We start from the raw sequence: 16477 nt of genomic DNA on the forward strand, positions 1-16477 counted from the left end.
TGTCAATTTCATAGCAGTGATTAGACAATTGTCATTTTCGTCCAATTATAACACAGTGGTCTGCTAAGGACATGTATTGATCGTTGTCTTCTTGTAGCACATAGACGTTAAACCTAACAGCCCTGATCACCATTATAGCAGATTATCACAAGCAATTTCTATAAATGGATTAATTATAAATAAGAATTGGGAATGGAAACGGGGAATGTGTCAAAGAGACAACAACCCGACCAAAGAGCAGAAAGCATCCCATGGCCACCAATGAGTCTTCAACGGATCGAGAAAATCCCGCACACGGAGGCGGCTTTTAGCAGGCCCGTAAGCACATTAATATATAAATTCAATTGTTTTCTTCGCACGTTACTTTCGTTTGGCGTGAACTTTGAACTATATTTATATTTTGAGGATTTTAATTCCCTAATAGAATGATATCATATAAACATTAACAAGAGTGCACACGCTGAAATATCTCGCCTGTTTTACTGACCATTGATTTTATGTTGAAAGTCTTAAAAGGTTTTACTACAAGTATCACATAAATTTAACATTTTTAAAGATTCATGACAATGACATCAAGGTCGATAAAACCTGTCACACAGACATGTGCACCTTACAATTATTCCATACACCAAATAAAGTTGACCCATTGCTCATGGTATTTGAAAAACCGACCAAAATATAAAAACTTAATGTTAACCAATGAACAATGGCAATGAGGTCAAGGTCAGATGATACTGGCTAGAGAGAGATGTCCACCTTACAATCATGCCATACACCAAATATAGTTGACCTATTGCTTACAGTACTTGAAAAACAGACCAAAACAGATAAAAATAACAATGACCAACGAACCATGAAAATGCGGTCAAGGTCAGAAGATACCTGCCAGTCTGACATGTACGCCTTACATTCATTCCATACACAACATATAGTTGACCTACTGTGAGAAATTCGCATGACAAAAAAAATGCAAATAGTTTACGCCGCCGCCGCCGCCGCCGCCGCCGCCGGATAGTAATATCAATGTCTTACATACTGCGACGAAAGTTGCAGGCAAGACACAGACTTTTTTGTGAAAAATAATTATTTTGTCAGATTGTCAGATAAAAATAAGGATCGAAATGTGGTATGATTGCCAATGAGACAACTATCTACCAGAGTTCAAATGATTTGGACGTAAGGCGGCTTTAGATGAGGCTTCAGATAAAGGTAAACATTTCTGCAAAACATCACATCCGTGTCAGCGTTATCATAACTTTTTTTACACTCACTTTCTCCGAAATAAAACAAAATAATCTGGACTTAATCAAAACTTTGCCCTCCTAACCTTAAGGTGAGCATTAGACCACCGATGCAATTATGAAATTTACATAGATTTTCAAAATATAGATAATGAGATGTGGTATCAATGCCAATGAGACAACTATCCACCAGAATTCAAATGAAGTGTCTTTAAGCAATTGTAGTTAAACGTTCGGCCTTCAACAATGAGAAAACCCCATATCGTATAGTCGGCTATAAAGACCTTGCCATGCAAAATGAGAAACAATTCAAACGAGAAAACTAACGGCCTAATTTATAACAAAACAGATTACGAAAAACAAATACAAGAGTGCACACGCTGAAATGTCTCGCTAGTTTTACTGACCATTGATTTTATATTGAAAGTCTTAAAGATAAAGGTTTTACAAGTATCACACAAACTTAACATTTTTAAAGATCCATGACAATTGCTGCTAATGATTTGAATTGTGCGTCTTTTAGCAATTTGGAGTTTTAGGCCACTGGAAGTCTTTAGCTCATTTCATTAGGTTTCAAATAGAAAAGAGAATGGAAATATGGAATGTGTCAAAGAGACACCAGCCCAATGTCAATAATTAATGGGTCTTCAACGCAGCAAGACAACCCCACACCTGTAAGCGAGCTTCATCTGACCCCTAAACAATACGGTATACTAGTTCAGCCAAATGGACGCCATACTAAACTCCGAAAATATACAAATGAATCAATTTTTTTTTAAATCACACCAGATTAACAATGGCTAGAAGCTCCTGTCTTGGGACAGGCGCTAAAATGCGACGGGGTTGAACATGTCTTTTGAGATCTCAACCCTCCCCATCTACCTCTACCAAATATCGAGTAAACAAACGAACAGTAAAACTCATTTCAGAAGAAGTCAAAGAGTCCGATTTTTGAATATGTTACCTTGGACTATTATACTAACTTATATATTATGTCCCAGATGTAACAGAAGAAACTAAGCAAAATGACAATGATGAAAAATCAACAAAGGACAAAAGGTAAAACAGGCGAGACATTTCAGCATGTGCACTCTTGTCTTTCTATCACACAAAATGGGTTTTCCTTGTTTAATTTTTACAAAATCTTATAATTTTGTACGACATTTAGCGAAAAAAAAAAATATATACACTATATTCTATACTTCTTAAAGCAGTTATTGCGCTTGACAAATTTTTCATTAATTTTTGCATTGTTTCTATGTTGTTATTTGAAAACAAATATAGATAGAGAGAAACTGAAAACAGCCAAGATGATCACAAAGACAAGAAAATAAGTGACGGAAATCATTAATTGACTCATTATTATAAGTTATAGAGGCCATTGTTCTGAAATGATTTCACCATTTGAAATGATAAAATGTTCTGCGAGTGGATATATATATATATATATATATATATATATTTAGACTTGTATATATATATATAATATATATGTATAAACAAGTCTAAATTGAAAACAACGTTCAAACCTATGATTGCGTTGGATAAAAACCGCAATTTTTATACGTGTGCATGCAAAAACAAATTTCTTGTTAGAGGGGTCTAAATACAGCACAAACAACATTTTTAAAAAGACCAAAAAAGTGAAAAAGTATATTTTAAAAAACGCATTTGACTAACAGGTCGACCAACAAATGTTCTTAAACCCTGCTGACTGCCATTGGCGATTGCCAAATAAACGGATCACAACGTGTAATAAATTGATCTTAATTAAAAATGTAATACCAAACAGAAAACAATAAACTTGCGGCAAAGATGGTATACCGCAAACAAAGGTGCAAAGATTTTTGTACACCATATCCGGATTTCGACAATTAATGTCTTTTCAGTGATGTTAGGAATCGAAACAGTATTTGGAAGGCCATGTAATTTACCTCAATTTAGGATAGACTCTCGAATTTAGAGGAGTCAAATTAGGATGAACGGATCATATAAACCCGAAGGCAAATATAATACAAGCCCAAACGAAAAAATATAAACAAGTCTAAATTGAAAACAACGTTCAAACCTATGATTGCGTTGGATAAAAACCGCAATTTTTATACGTGTGCATGCAAAAACAAATTTCTTGTTAGAGGGGTCTAAATACAGCACAAACAACATTTTTAAAAAGACCAAAAAAGTGAAAAAGTATATTTTAACAAAACGCATTTGACTAACAGGTCGAACAACAAATGTTCTTAAACCCTGCTGACTGCCATTGGCGATTGCCAAATAAACGGATCACAACGTGTAATAAATGGATCTTAATTAAAAATGTAATACCAAACAGAAAACAATAAACTTGCGGCAAAGATGGTATACCGCAAACAAAGGTGCAAAGATTTTTGTACACCATATCCGGATTTCGACAATTAATGTCTCTTCAGTGATGTTAGGAATCGAAACAGTATTTGGAAGGCCATGTAATTTACCTCAATTTAGGATAGACTCTCGAATTTTGAGGAGTCAAATTAGGATGAACGGATCATATAAACCCGAAGGCAAATATAATACAAGCCCAAACGAAAAAATATAAACAAGTCTAAATTGAAAACAACGTTCAAACCTATGATTGCGTTGGATAAAAACCGCAATTTTTATACGTGTGCATGCAAAAACAAATTTCTTGTTAGAGGGGTCTAAATACAGCACAAACAACATTTTTAAAAAGACCAAAAAAGTGAAAAAGTATATTTTAACAAAACGCATTTGACTAACAGGTCGAACAACAAATGTTCTTAAACCCTGCTGACTGCCATTGGCGATTGCCAAATAAACGGATCACAACGTGTAATAAATTGATCTTAATTAAAAATGTAATACCAAACAGAAAACAATAAACTTGCGGCAAAGATGGTATACCGCAAACAAAGGTGCAAAGATTTTTGTACACCATATCCGGATTTCGACAATTAATGTCTTTTCAGTGATGTTAGGAATCGAAACAGTATTTGGAAGGCCATGTAATTTACCTCAATTTAGGATAGACTCTCGAATTTTGAGGAGTCGAATTAGGATGAACGGATCATATAAACCCGAAGGCAAATATAATACAAGCCCAAACGAAAAAATATAAACAAGTCTAAATTGAAAACAACGTTCAAACCTATGATTGCGTTGGATAAAAACCGCAATTTTTATACGTGTGCATGCAAAAACAAATTTCTTGTTAGAGGGGTCTAAATACAGCACAAACAACATTTTTAAAAAGACCAAAAAAGTGAAAAAGTATATTTTAACAAAACGCATTTGACTAACAGGTCGAACAACAAATGTTCTTAAACCCTGCTGACTGCCATTGGCGATTGCCAAATAAACGGATCACAACGTGTAATAAATTGATCTTAATTAAAAATGTAATACCAAACAGAAAACAATAAACTTGCGGCAAAGATGGTATACCGCAAACAAAGGTGCAAAGATTTTTGTACACCATATCCGGATTTCGACAATTAATGTCTTTTCAGTGATGTTAGGAATCGAAACAGTATTTGGAAGGCCATGTAATTTACCTCAATTTAGGATAGACTCTCGAATTTTGAGGAGTCGAATTAGGATGAACGGATCATATAAACCCGAAGGCAAATATAATACAAGCCCAAACGAAAAAATATAAACAAGTCTAAATTGATAACAACGTTCAAACCTATGATTGCGTTGGATAAAAACCGCAATTTTTATACGTGTGCATGCAAAAACAAATTTCTTGTTAGAGGGGTCTAAATACAGCACAAACAACATTTTTAAAAAGACCAAAAAAGTGAAAAAGTATATTTTAACAAAACGCATTTGACTAACAGGTCGAACAACAAATGTTCTTAAACCCTGCTGACTGCCATTGGCGATTGCCAAATAAACGGATCACAACGTGTAATAAATGGATCTTAATTAAAAATGTAATACCAAACAGAAAACAATAAACTTGCGGCAAAGATGGTATACCGCAAACAAAGGTGCAAAGATTTTTGTACACCATATCCGGATTTCGACAATTAATGTCTTTTCAGTGATGTTAGGAATCGAAACAGTATTTGGAAGGCCATGTAATTTACCTCAATTTAGGATAGACTCTCGAATTTAGAGGAGTCAAATTAGGATGAACGGATCATATAAACCCGAAGGCAAATATAATACAAGCCCAAACGAAAAAATATAAACAAGTCTAAATTGAAAACAACGTTCAAACCTATGATTGCGTTGGATAAAAACCGCAATTTTTATACGTGTGCATGCAAAAACAAATTTCTTGTTAGAGGGGTCTAAATACAGCACAAACAACATTTTTAAAAAGACCAAAAAAGTGAAAAAGTATATTTTAACAAAACGCATTTGACTAACAGGTCGAACAACAAATGTTCTTAAACCCTGCTGACTGCCATTGGCGATTGCCAAATAAACGGATCACAACGTGTAATAAATGGATCTTAATTAAAAATGTAATACCAAACAGAAAACAATAAACTTGCGGCAAAGATGGTATACCGCAAACAAAGGTGCAAAGATTTTTGTACACCATATCCGGATTTCGACAATTAATGTCTCTTCAGTGATGTTAGGAATCGAAACAGTATTTGGAAGGCCATGTAATTTACCTCAATTTAGGATAGACTCTCGAATTTTGAGGAGTCAAATTAGGATGAACGGATCATATAAACCCGAAGGCAAATATAATACAAGCCCAAACGAAAAAATATAAACAAGTCTAAATTGAAAACAACGTTCAAACCTATGATTGCGTTGGATAAAAACCGCAATTTTTATACGTGTGCATGCAAAAACAAATTTCTTGTTAGAGGGGTCTAAATACAGCACAAACAACATTTTTAAAAAGACCAAAAAAGTGAAAAAGTATATTTTAACAAAACGCATTTGACTAACAGGTCGAACAACAAATGTTCTTAAACCCTGCTGACTGCCATTGGCGATTGCCAAATAAACGGATCACAACGTGTAATAAATTGATCTTAATTAAAAATGTAATACCAAACAGAAAACAATAAACTTGCGGCAAAGATGGTATACCGCAAACAAAGGTGCAAAGATTTTTGTACACCATATCCGGATTTCGACAATTAATGTCTTTTCAGTGATGTTAGGAATCGAAACAGTATTTGGAAGGCCATGTAATTTACCTCAATTTAGGATAGACTCTCGAATTTTGAGGAGTCGAATTAGGATGAACGGATCATATAAACCCGAAGGCAAATATAATACAAGCCCAAACGAAAAAATATAAACAAGTCTAAATTGAAAACAACGTTCAAACCTATGATTGCGTTGGATAAAAACCGCAATTTTTATACGTGTGCATGCAAAAACAAATTTCTTGTTAGAGGGGTCTAAATACAGCACAAACAACATTTTTAAAAAGACCAAAAAAGTGAAAAAGTATATTTTAACAAAACGCATTTGACTAACAGGTCGAACAACAAATGTTCTTAAACCCTGCTGACTGCCATTGGCGATTGCCAAATAAACGGATCACAACGTGTAATAAATTGATCTTAATTAAAAATGTAATACCAAACAGAAAACAATAAACTTGCGGCAAAGATGGTATACCGCAAACAAAGGTGCAAAGATTTTTGTACACCATATCCGGATTTCGACAATTAATGTCTTTTCAGTGATGTTAGGAATCGAAACAGTATTTGGAAGGCCATGTAATTTACCTCAATTTAGGATAGACTCTCGAATTTTGAGGAGTCGAATTAGGATGAACGGATCATATAAACCCGAAGGCAAATATAATACAAGCCCAAACGAAAAAATATAAACAAGTCTAAATTGATAACAACGTTCAAACCTATGATTGCGTTGGATAAAAACCGCAATTTTTATACGTGTGCATGCAAAAACAAATTTCTTGTTAGAGGGGTCTAAATACAGCACAAACAACATTTTTAAAAAGACCAAAAAAGTGAAAAAGTATATTTTAACAAAACGCATTTGACTAACAGGTCGAACAACAAATGTTCTTAAACCCTGCTGACTGCCATTGGCGATTGCCAAATAAACGGATCACAACGTGTAATAAATGGATCTTAATTAAAAATGTAATACCAAACAGAAAACAATAAACTTGCGGCAAAGATGGTATACCGCAAATAAAGGTGCAAAGATTTTTGTACACCATATCCGGATTTCGACAATTAATGTCTCTTCAGTGATGTTAGGAATCGAAACAGTATTTGGAAGGCCATGTAATTTACCTCAATTTAGGATAGACTCTCGAATTTTGAGGAGTCAAATTAGGATGAACGGATCATATAAACCCGAAGGCAAATATAATACAAGCCCAAACGAAAAAATATAAACAAGTCTAAATTGAAAACAACGTTCAAACCTATGATTGCGTTGGATAAAAACCGCAATTTTTATACGTGTGCATGCAAAAACAAATTTCTTGTTAGAGGGGTCTAAATACAGCACAAACAACATTTTTAAAAGACCAAAAAAGTGAAAAAGTATATTTTAACAAAACGCATTTGACTAACAGGTCGAACAACAAATGTTCTTAAACCCTGCTGACTGCCATTGGCGATTGCCAAATAAACGGATCACAACGTGTAATAAATGGATCTTAATTAAAAATGTAATACCAAACAGAAAACAATAAACTTGCGGAAAAGATGGTATACCGCAAACACAAAAGGTGCCAAAGGTTTTTGTACACCATATCCGAATTTCGACAATTAATGTCTCTTCAGTGATGTTAGGAATCGAAACGGTATTTGGAAAGCCATACAATTTACCTCATTTTAGGATAGACTCTTGAATTTTGGGCCGATTTTGGCCTCAAAATTCAGGTTCATTTGATGAAACATTTTTGACACTTTTTAAACACTTAAGTGTCTACTTCAGTCGATTCAATTAGTTTAAGTGAAAGATTTGAACTGATTTAGTCATTAAAGACGCTCAAATTCAAGCTTAAATATGAAAAATCTATCAAATATGCCATAATATGTCACTTTTCAGATGGTTTTTGTCAAAACTTTAGCACTTTACAAATTATATTTCTTTGTGGGTAACTTGTTTTCACTTCAAGTAACATTTTTTTCGAATCGTTTAAGATAATGTGCGATTAAATTCTTAATTGTATACTAATTGTGAATTAATTCCGTAGTTTACAGAAAATATTCTAAATATCGACCACTTTTCAAATGTTTATCACTTAAAATTTAATTTCCTTCTATATATGAGTAAACTTTGGTTTTTATTTTTATTTTTACAGGTCATTTTGCAATTTACTACCCCAAGCGCCGATAGTAAAATTATTTACTTGTGCGTGACTTCTTGGCCAATCACATGTCTTATTTGCTCAAACTTGTCTTTGATTGGACAATTTTTTTTGGGATCCATTCAATAATAACTATACATGTGAATTGTTAACAAAGTTGTAGTATTGATCTTTTCTTTAATCATAATAATTAAGGTTTCTTTATTCTCCTACGCCAGAGGTACATATACCTCTACATAGTCACATAAATGTGCCTATTTCTTTTTTTATTTGTATTAAATGCATTGTTGTATATATTTTGTTCTCACAAACTGTTTGAAATGATGTACTTCCCTTACTTTTGTAAAAATGAAATGCAAAGATGTATTTGTTTAGAAGTTGGCCGCTCTCATCTTCAAAGAGACCAATCAGGTGTTACATAGTAAATGGGTATTAGTATTGAACAATATCGCATGAGAGTTGGCCTATTTATTCCAGGTACTAACATTAAACAGAGACTTACATATCTTGATGTATTCTGTATCAACCTAATACTTTTTAGCAAAACAAAATTGAAAGCAGTCGCACTAGCACTGTTGATCAATTTCTTAATATATAATAAAAATGCTAAATCCCAAATTTGTAAAAATGTTAATGTATGTACTAAAAGCAATGCTTCCTGTGATGTATTATTTATATTTGCGTTCTCTTTCATACTTGTTATTGTTCAAATGCTGTTAATAATAGCAGGCTTAGAAACAAACCCTGGTCCGAATGATGATTTAAACTCCTCAGGTAGTACCGTTAACATTGCTGATTTATCAAATTTTTCTGAATTGTTCTCAAAATCTGTGTCATTTCTTCACCTAAATATTCAAAGTATCGTACCAAAATTGGACCTTATAGAAGCGGAATATGATGATTTTGACATATTAGCTTTTACGGAGTCTTGGCTAAACAATAATAACACAGACGAATCAATAAAGTTACTAAATTATCATAGCCCCTTCCGTCGAGATAGAGGACCACAAAAAACAGGCGGTGGAGTTGTCGTATATGTTAAAAATAATTTAGTTGCACATCGACGCCAAGACATAGAAATGGACAACCTTGAATCTGTGTGGCTAGAACTAAAATTACATGGTAAAAAAGTTCTCTTTGGGACTTTCTATATCCCCCCTAATTGCGAGCAAGATATTTGGGTGAAATTAGAAAACTCACTAGATATGGCCTTAAACGACAATCATGTAGATTACATAATGATTACTGGCGATTTTAATGATAATCAAATAAGTTGCGCTAACTCTAAGATTAAACCTTTATTAACACAGTTCAGTTTGAATCAGTTGATAGACGAACCAACACATTTTACTGAACAGTCTTCTTCATTGTTAGATCTTTTCATTACAAACAACGTAAATGCTGTTACGTACTGTGGCGTTGGTCCGCCACTTCTTGATCAATTGAGGTACCATTGTCCTATTATTGGTCTTTTAAATTTTCCCAAAACCTGTCATAAATCTTTCAAACGTAAAATATGGTTGTATGATCGTGGCGACTATACAAAATACAGAAATATTTTGTCCGGAAATAATTGGAATTCAATAACAGATTCAGATAATATTGAAGACATGACGGCAAATATCACACATATTATTTTAGATGCAGCCGATTAATGTATTCCAAATAAAATAATAACGGTTCGTAAGGATCAACCCCCTTGGCTTACTAATGAAATAAAGAAAAAGATAAGGAAAAAGAATCGAATACACAAAATTGCTAAAAGACGTAATAATTCGAAAGACTGGAATAAATTTAGGAAAATACGAAACGAAGTTACCAATTTAGTAAGAAAATCTAAAGAAGATTTTAATAATTCCTTGATAAAAAAAGTTATTAATAACAACTCCTCTAATAAGAATTGGTGGAAAATCGTAAATCAAATTACAGGTATGAAATCAAAAGACACAAGTATACCACCTCTTTTAATAAATGATTCTCTTATATTTGATGATATCGACAAAGCAAACGAATTAAATCATTTTTTTGCATCCCAGTCTAATATTGATGACTCCAGTACAATTTTACCCGTTATACCTCTTAATGCTTCAACTACAATCAACGAAATAGAACTTAACGAAACAGAAGTGGAAGACATTCTTAGTATAATTAATCCATCAAAAGCTTCAGGTCCTGATTTAATAAATCCAAAACTGTTAAAAGAGGCTTCAGCTATTCTTAAAAGCCCTTTGTGTAAATTATTCAACTTGTCCTTGCGTAGTGCAGTATTTCCCCATCAATGGAAAAGAGCAAACGTTTCCCCTGTATTAAAAAGTAATAAACCAAATGATGTGAAAAATTATAGACCGATTTCCCTCTTGAGTGTTATATCAAAGTGTATGGAGCGTTGTGTTTATAAACATGTTTACAATCACTTAAAACAAAATAAGTTTCTTAGCAATAATCAGTCTGGCTTCACTAGGGGGGACTCAGCAGTAAATCAACTGGTTAATATTTCAAATGATTTTGGTAAAGCTCTTGATAGTGGTAAAGAAATAAGGGTTGTTTTCTGTGATATAAGCAAAGCCTTCGATAGAGTTTGGCATAAGGGTCTTCTTTTCAAATTACAACAAGCTGGAATATCTGGTAGTTTATTGAAATGGTTTGAAAATTATCTTTCAGGAAGATCCCAAAGTGTGGTAATAAATGGTACAAGTTCTGAATGGCTACCAGTAAATGCAGGGGTACCCCAGGGGTCTATTTTAGGACCTCTACTGTTTTTAATCTTTATAAATGACATTGTCGAAGATATTCATGCAGAAATTAAATTATTTGCTGACGATACCTCATTGTACTTAGTAGTTGATAATCCGATTGAAGCTGCTGAAACACTAAACAATGATTTAGATAAAATATATAATTGGTCACAAAAATGGCTTGTTAATTTTAATGCCAAAAAAACAGAGTCTATGATTATTTCTAGGCAAAAAACTAAGTTGTACCACCCCCCTTTAAAAATGAATAACCAAGAACTGAAAATAGTCGACAATCACAAACATCTTGGTGTTTATTTTTCTGAAAATGGATTTTGGCAAGACCACATCGAATACATAATGAAAAAATCTTATTTAAGGGTTAATATTCTACGAAAAGTTAGAAACGTTTTCGATCGGTTCACTCTGGAAAAACTATATATGTCTTTTATACGGCCAATTCTTGAATACGCCGATGTTGTATGGGACACACATAATGTAAACCTAATACAAAGGCTTGAATATATCCAGCTAGATGCCGCACGCGTAGTTACAGGGGGGACTAAACTTACGAATATTGGTAAGTTATATGTCGAAACTCAATGGGAAAAGTTATCGGAACGAAGAGAAAATCATAGATTGATACTCTGGCACAAAATTATATATGACAAAACACCTAGTTATCTCCGTGAACAAATACCAGGTTTAGTAGAAAGTAGGCATAACCATAATACAAGGCAACGTCAAAATATCTTAGAAATCGCTACAAGAACTCGCTTATATTCAGAATACTTTTTCCCTGCAACCGTGAAATTATGGAATAAGATACCTTTTAATATAAGACAGTGCGACTCTCTCTTTCTATTTAAAAAACATATTTGTAAACAAAATAAGAAGGTTCCCACATATTATTATGTTGGAAATCGCATTGGACAAATTCTCCATGCACGCTTGCGAATGGACTCTAGTGCTTTAAACTCCGATTTATTTTTACGTAATTTAGTGGATTCGCCAAATTGTCGTTGTGGTGCTATAGAAACAAGCTCTCATTTTTTATTAACGTGTCCTTATTATACTAACATACGCCAAGTGCTACTGAATTCTCTTGCTGATTTTCCGCAGCGTATTGATGTAAATATTTTGCTTTTTGGGTCAGATTGTTTAACTGATGAAGAAAATTGTACTCTTTTTGTATTGGTACAAAAATACATATTGAAAAGTAAAAGATTCACACCATAATATGAAAGCATCATTTATATGTTTTCCTTGCATTTCATTTAGCTCATTTCAATCACTTGTTTTTTGTTTTTTGTTTTTGTTTTTTTTTTTCTCCCTTTTTTCTCAAACTATATAGTCAATCTTTTTTTGTATTTACTATTCTTAATATATTTCAATTGACAGAGCATGCTCCAAGTATTCATTATATTGTATGTCAACATTCTTTTGGAGACAGATTAAAATAAGCAATCTTGCTTGTTTCTGAATCCCATTGTTTATACTTTATTATATTATATAGCATGATTTGACTTATCGAATAAAATATTGTTTAAACCAAAGATTTTTGTACACCATATCCGGATTTCGACAATTAATGTCTCTTCAGTGATGTTAGGAATCGAAACAGTATTTTTGAAGGCCATGTAATTTACCTCAATTTAGGATAGACTCTCGAATTTTGAGGAGTCAAATTAGGATGAACGGATCATATAAACCCGAAGGCAAATATAATACAAGCCCAAACGAAAAAATATAAACAAGTCTAAATTGAAAACAACGTTCAAACCTATGATTGTGTTGGATAAAAACCGCAATTTTTATACGTGTGCATGCAAAAACAAATTTCTTGTTAGAGGGGTCTAAATACAGCACAAACAACATTTTTAAAAAGACCAAAAAAGTGAAAAAGTATATTTTAACAAAACGCATTTGACTAACAGGTCGAACAACAAATGTTCTTAAACCCTGCTGACTGCCATTGGCGATTGCCAAATAAACGGATCACAACGTGTAATAAATGGATCTTAATTAAAAATGTAATACCAAACAGAAAACAATGAATTTGCGGCAAAGATGGTATACCGCAAACAAAGGTGCAAAGATTTTTGTACACCATATCCGGATTTCGACAATTAATGTCTCTTCAGTGATGTTAGGAATCGAAACGGTATTTGGAAAGCCATACAATTTACCTCATTTTAGGATAGACTCTTGAATTTTGAGGAGTCAAAATAGGATGAACGGATCATATAAACCCGAAAGCAAATATAATACAATCCCAAACGAAAAAATATAAACAAGTCTAAATTGAAAACAACGTTCAAACATATGATTGCGTTTGATAAAAACCGCAATTTTTATACGTGTGCATGCAAAACAAATTCCTTGTTAGAGGGGTCTAAATACAGCACAAACAACATTTTCCAAAAGACATATATATATAGATAAACCTGCGCACTATTTAACTTAATGTTTAAATGACAGTTGTCATTGCTGCTAATGATTTGAATTGTGTATCTTTTAGAAATTTGGAGATTTAGGCCACTGGAAGTCTTAAGCTCATTTCATTAGGTTTCAAATAGAAAAGAGAATGGAAATATGGAATGTGTCAAAGAGACAACAGCCCAAGGTCGCCAATTAGTGGGTCTTCAACGCAGCGAGAAAATCCCGCACCTTTAAGCGAGCTTCAGCTGGTCCCTAAACAATACGGTATACTGGTTCAGCCAAATGGACGCCACACTTAACTCCGAAAGATACAAATGAATCAATTTTTTTTATAAATCACACCAGATTAACAATGGCGTGAAGCTCCTGTCTTGGGACAGGCGCTAAAATGCGACGGGGTTGAACATGTTTTTTGAGATCTCAACCCTCCCCATGTACCTCTACCAGAAGTTGAATAAACAAAAGCACAGTAAAACTCATTTCAGAAGAAGTCAAAGAGTCCGATTTTTGAATATGTCACCTTGGACTATTATACTAACTTATATCTTTTACCCCAGATGTAACAGAAGAAACTAAGCAAAATGACAATGATCAACATAAATTAACAAAGGACTCACAATTACTGACATGCCAGCTCCAGACCTCAATCAAATTGATCGAAAGATTATGTCTTCATCATATGAAAATCAACCACAATCTCTCCCGTAGTATCATGCAATCATAAATTATACGAGAAGAACATAACTCATATCATGCCAACAACTGTTTTTTTTTTACAATAAACATATTTAACTATTTCCGATGCAAAGACCGTATAAGTGAATTAATATTAATTCCAAAAAATGTCATCTTTACTGACTTGACAAAGATGTCTTAATTATATCCTGTTTAAAGACTCGTCTATTGGGCCTTTATGTATGAGGGGAAGGTTTACAACAGAATAGACCATACTTTATGTTATGCCTGTTCACGTCAGGAGTCTGTAGTTCAGTTGTTGTCGTTGGATCAAGTCTCTTATTGTCTCGCCTGCGACGAAAGTCGCAGTATGCGAGACATAGGTATTACTATCCGGCGGCGGCGGCGGCGGCGTAAAGTATTTGTATAAAGCTTTATATTTAATAAGGTAGAAGACCTGGATGCTTCATAGCTTGTATACAGATACGTTATGTTACGAAATTTCCGTCAATCATATGTCCCTTGTCCTTGACCTCATTTTCATGGTTCAGCGCCTGCTTGAAAAAAAAAATAGTTTTTTTGTCATGTGAATTTCTCACTTACTTTGAGTATATGGGTTCCCGTAGCAACGTCTATATGTCCGTCAGACAGAGTTCATCGGACCTCGACCTCATTTAAAGGATCAGCGATCAAGGTTAAAATTACGTGATTAGGTCCGTTTCTCAAATACTATAAGCAATAGGCCAACTATATTTGGTGTATGGCATGTTTATAAGGTGTACAAGTCTGTCTTGCAGGTATCATTTGACCTTGACCTCATCTTCATAGTTCATTGGTCAGTGTTAAGTTTTTAGTGTTTTGGTCTGTTTTTGTCTCGCCTGTCGCAGTATGCGAGACATGGGTATTACTATCCGGCGGCGACGTAAACTATTGTATAAAGCTTTATATTTCAGAAGGTAGAAGACTTGGATGCTTCATACCTTGACTCCTTATGTTACGAAGTTTCCGTCTGTCATATGCCCATTGTCCTTGACCTCATTTATATGGTTCAGCGACTGCTTGGAAAAAATTAACAGTTTTTAGTCATGTTAATTTCTCACTTTTGTTATAAGTAATAGGATAACTATATTTGGTATATGGGTTCCTTGCAAGATCTTCATGTCCGTCAGACAGGATTAAACTGACCTAGACCTCAATTCATGGATCAGTGATCAAGGTTAAAGTTACGTTATTAGGTCCGTTTCTCTGATACTACAAGCAGAAGGTCAACTATATGTGGTGTATGGAATGATTGTAAGGGGTACATGTCAGACTGGCAGGTTTCATCTGACCTTGACCTCATTTTCATGGTTCATTGATCATTGTTATTTTTTTATATTTTGGTCTGTTTTTCAAGTACTGTAGGCAATAGGTCAACCATATTTGGTTTATGGAATGATTGTAAGGTGAACATGTCTGTCTAGCCATTATCATCTGACCTTGACCTCATTTTCATGGATTTTTAAAAATGTTGAATTTATGACGTGATACTTGTAGTTAAACCTTTATCTTTAAGACTTTCAACATAAAAGCAATGATCAGTAAAACAGGCGAGACATTTCAGTGTGTGCACTCAGGCTTGTTCAAGGACTATAAACAATAGGTCTACCATATTTGGCGAATGAAGGATTGTAATATGTACATGTCTGTCTGGAAGGTATCATCTGACCTTGACCTCATTTTTATGGTTCAATGGTCAATGTTAAGAGTTTGTGTTTTGGTCTGTTTTATAAATACTAATAGCAATAGGTCAGCTATATTTAGTGTATGGAATAATTGTAAGGTGCACATGTCTGTCTGGCAGGTATCATCTGACCTTGACCTCATATTTATGGTTCATTTCAATGTTAAGTTTTTGTGTTTTGGTCTGTTTTTCAATTAGCATACGCAATAGGTCAACTATATTTGGTGTATAAAAAATGTAAGGTGTACAATTTATCTGACCTTGACCTCATTGTCATAGATTTTTAAAAATGTTAAGTTTCTGTAATGCTCTTAGTAAAACCTATATCTTTAAGACTTTCAACATAAAATCAATTTTCAGTAAAACGGACGAGACATTTCAG

Source organism: Mytilus californianus, unplaced genomic scaffold, assembly GCF_021869535.1.
Source record: "Mytilus californianus isolate M0D057914Y unplaced genomic scaffold, xbMytCali1.0.p SCAF_5, whole genome shotgun sequence".
NCBI lineage: Eukaryota > Metazoa > Mollusca > Bivalvia > Mytilida > Mytilidae > Mytilus > Mytilus californianus.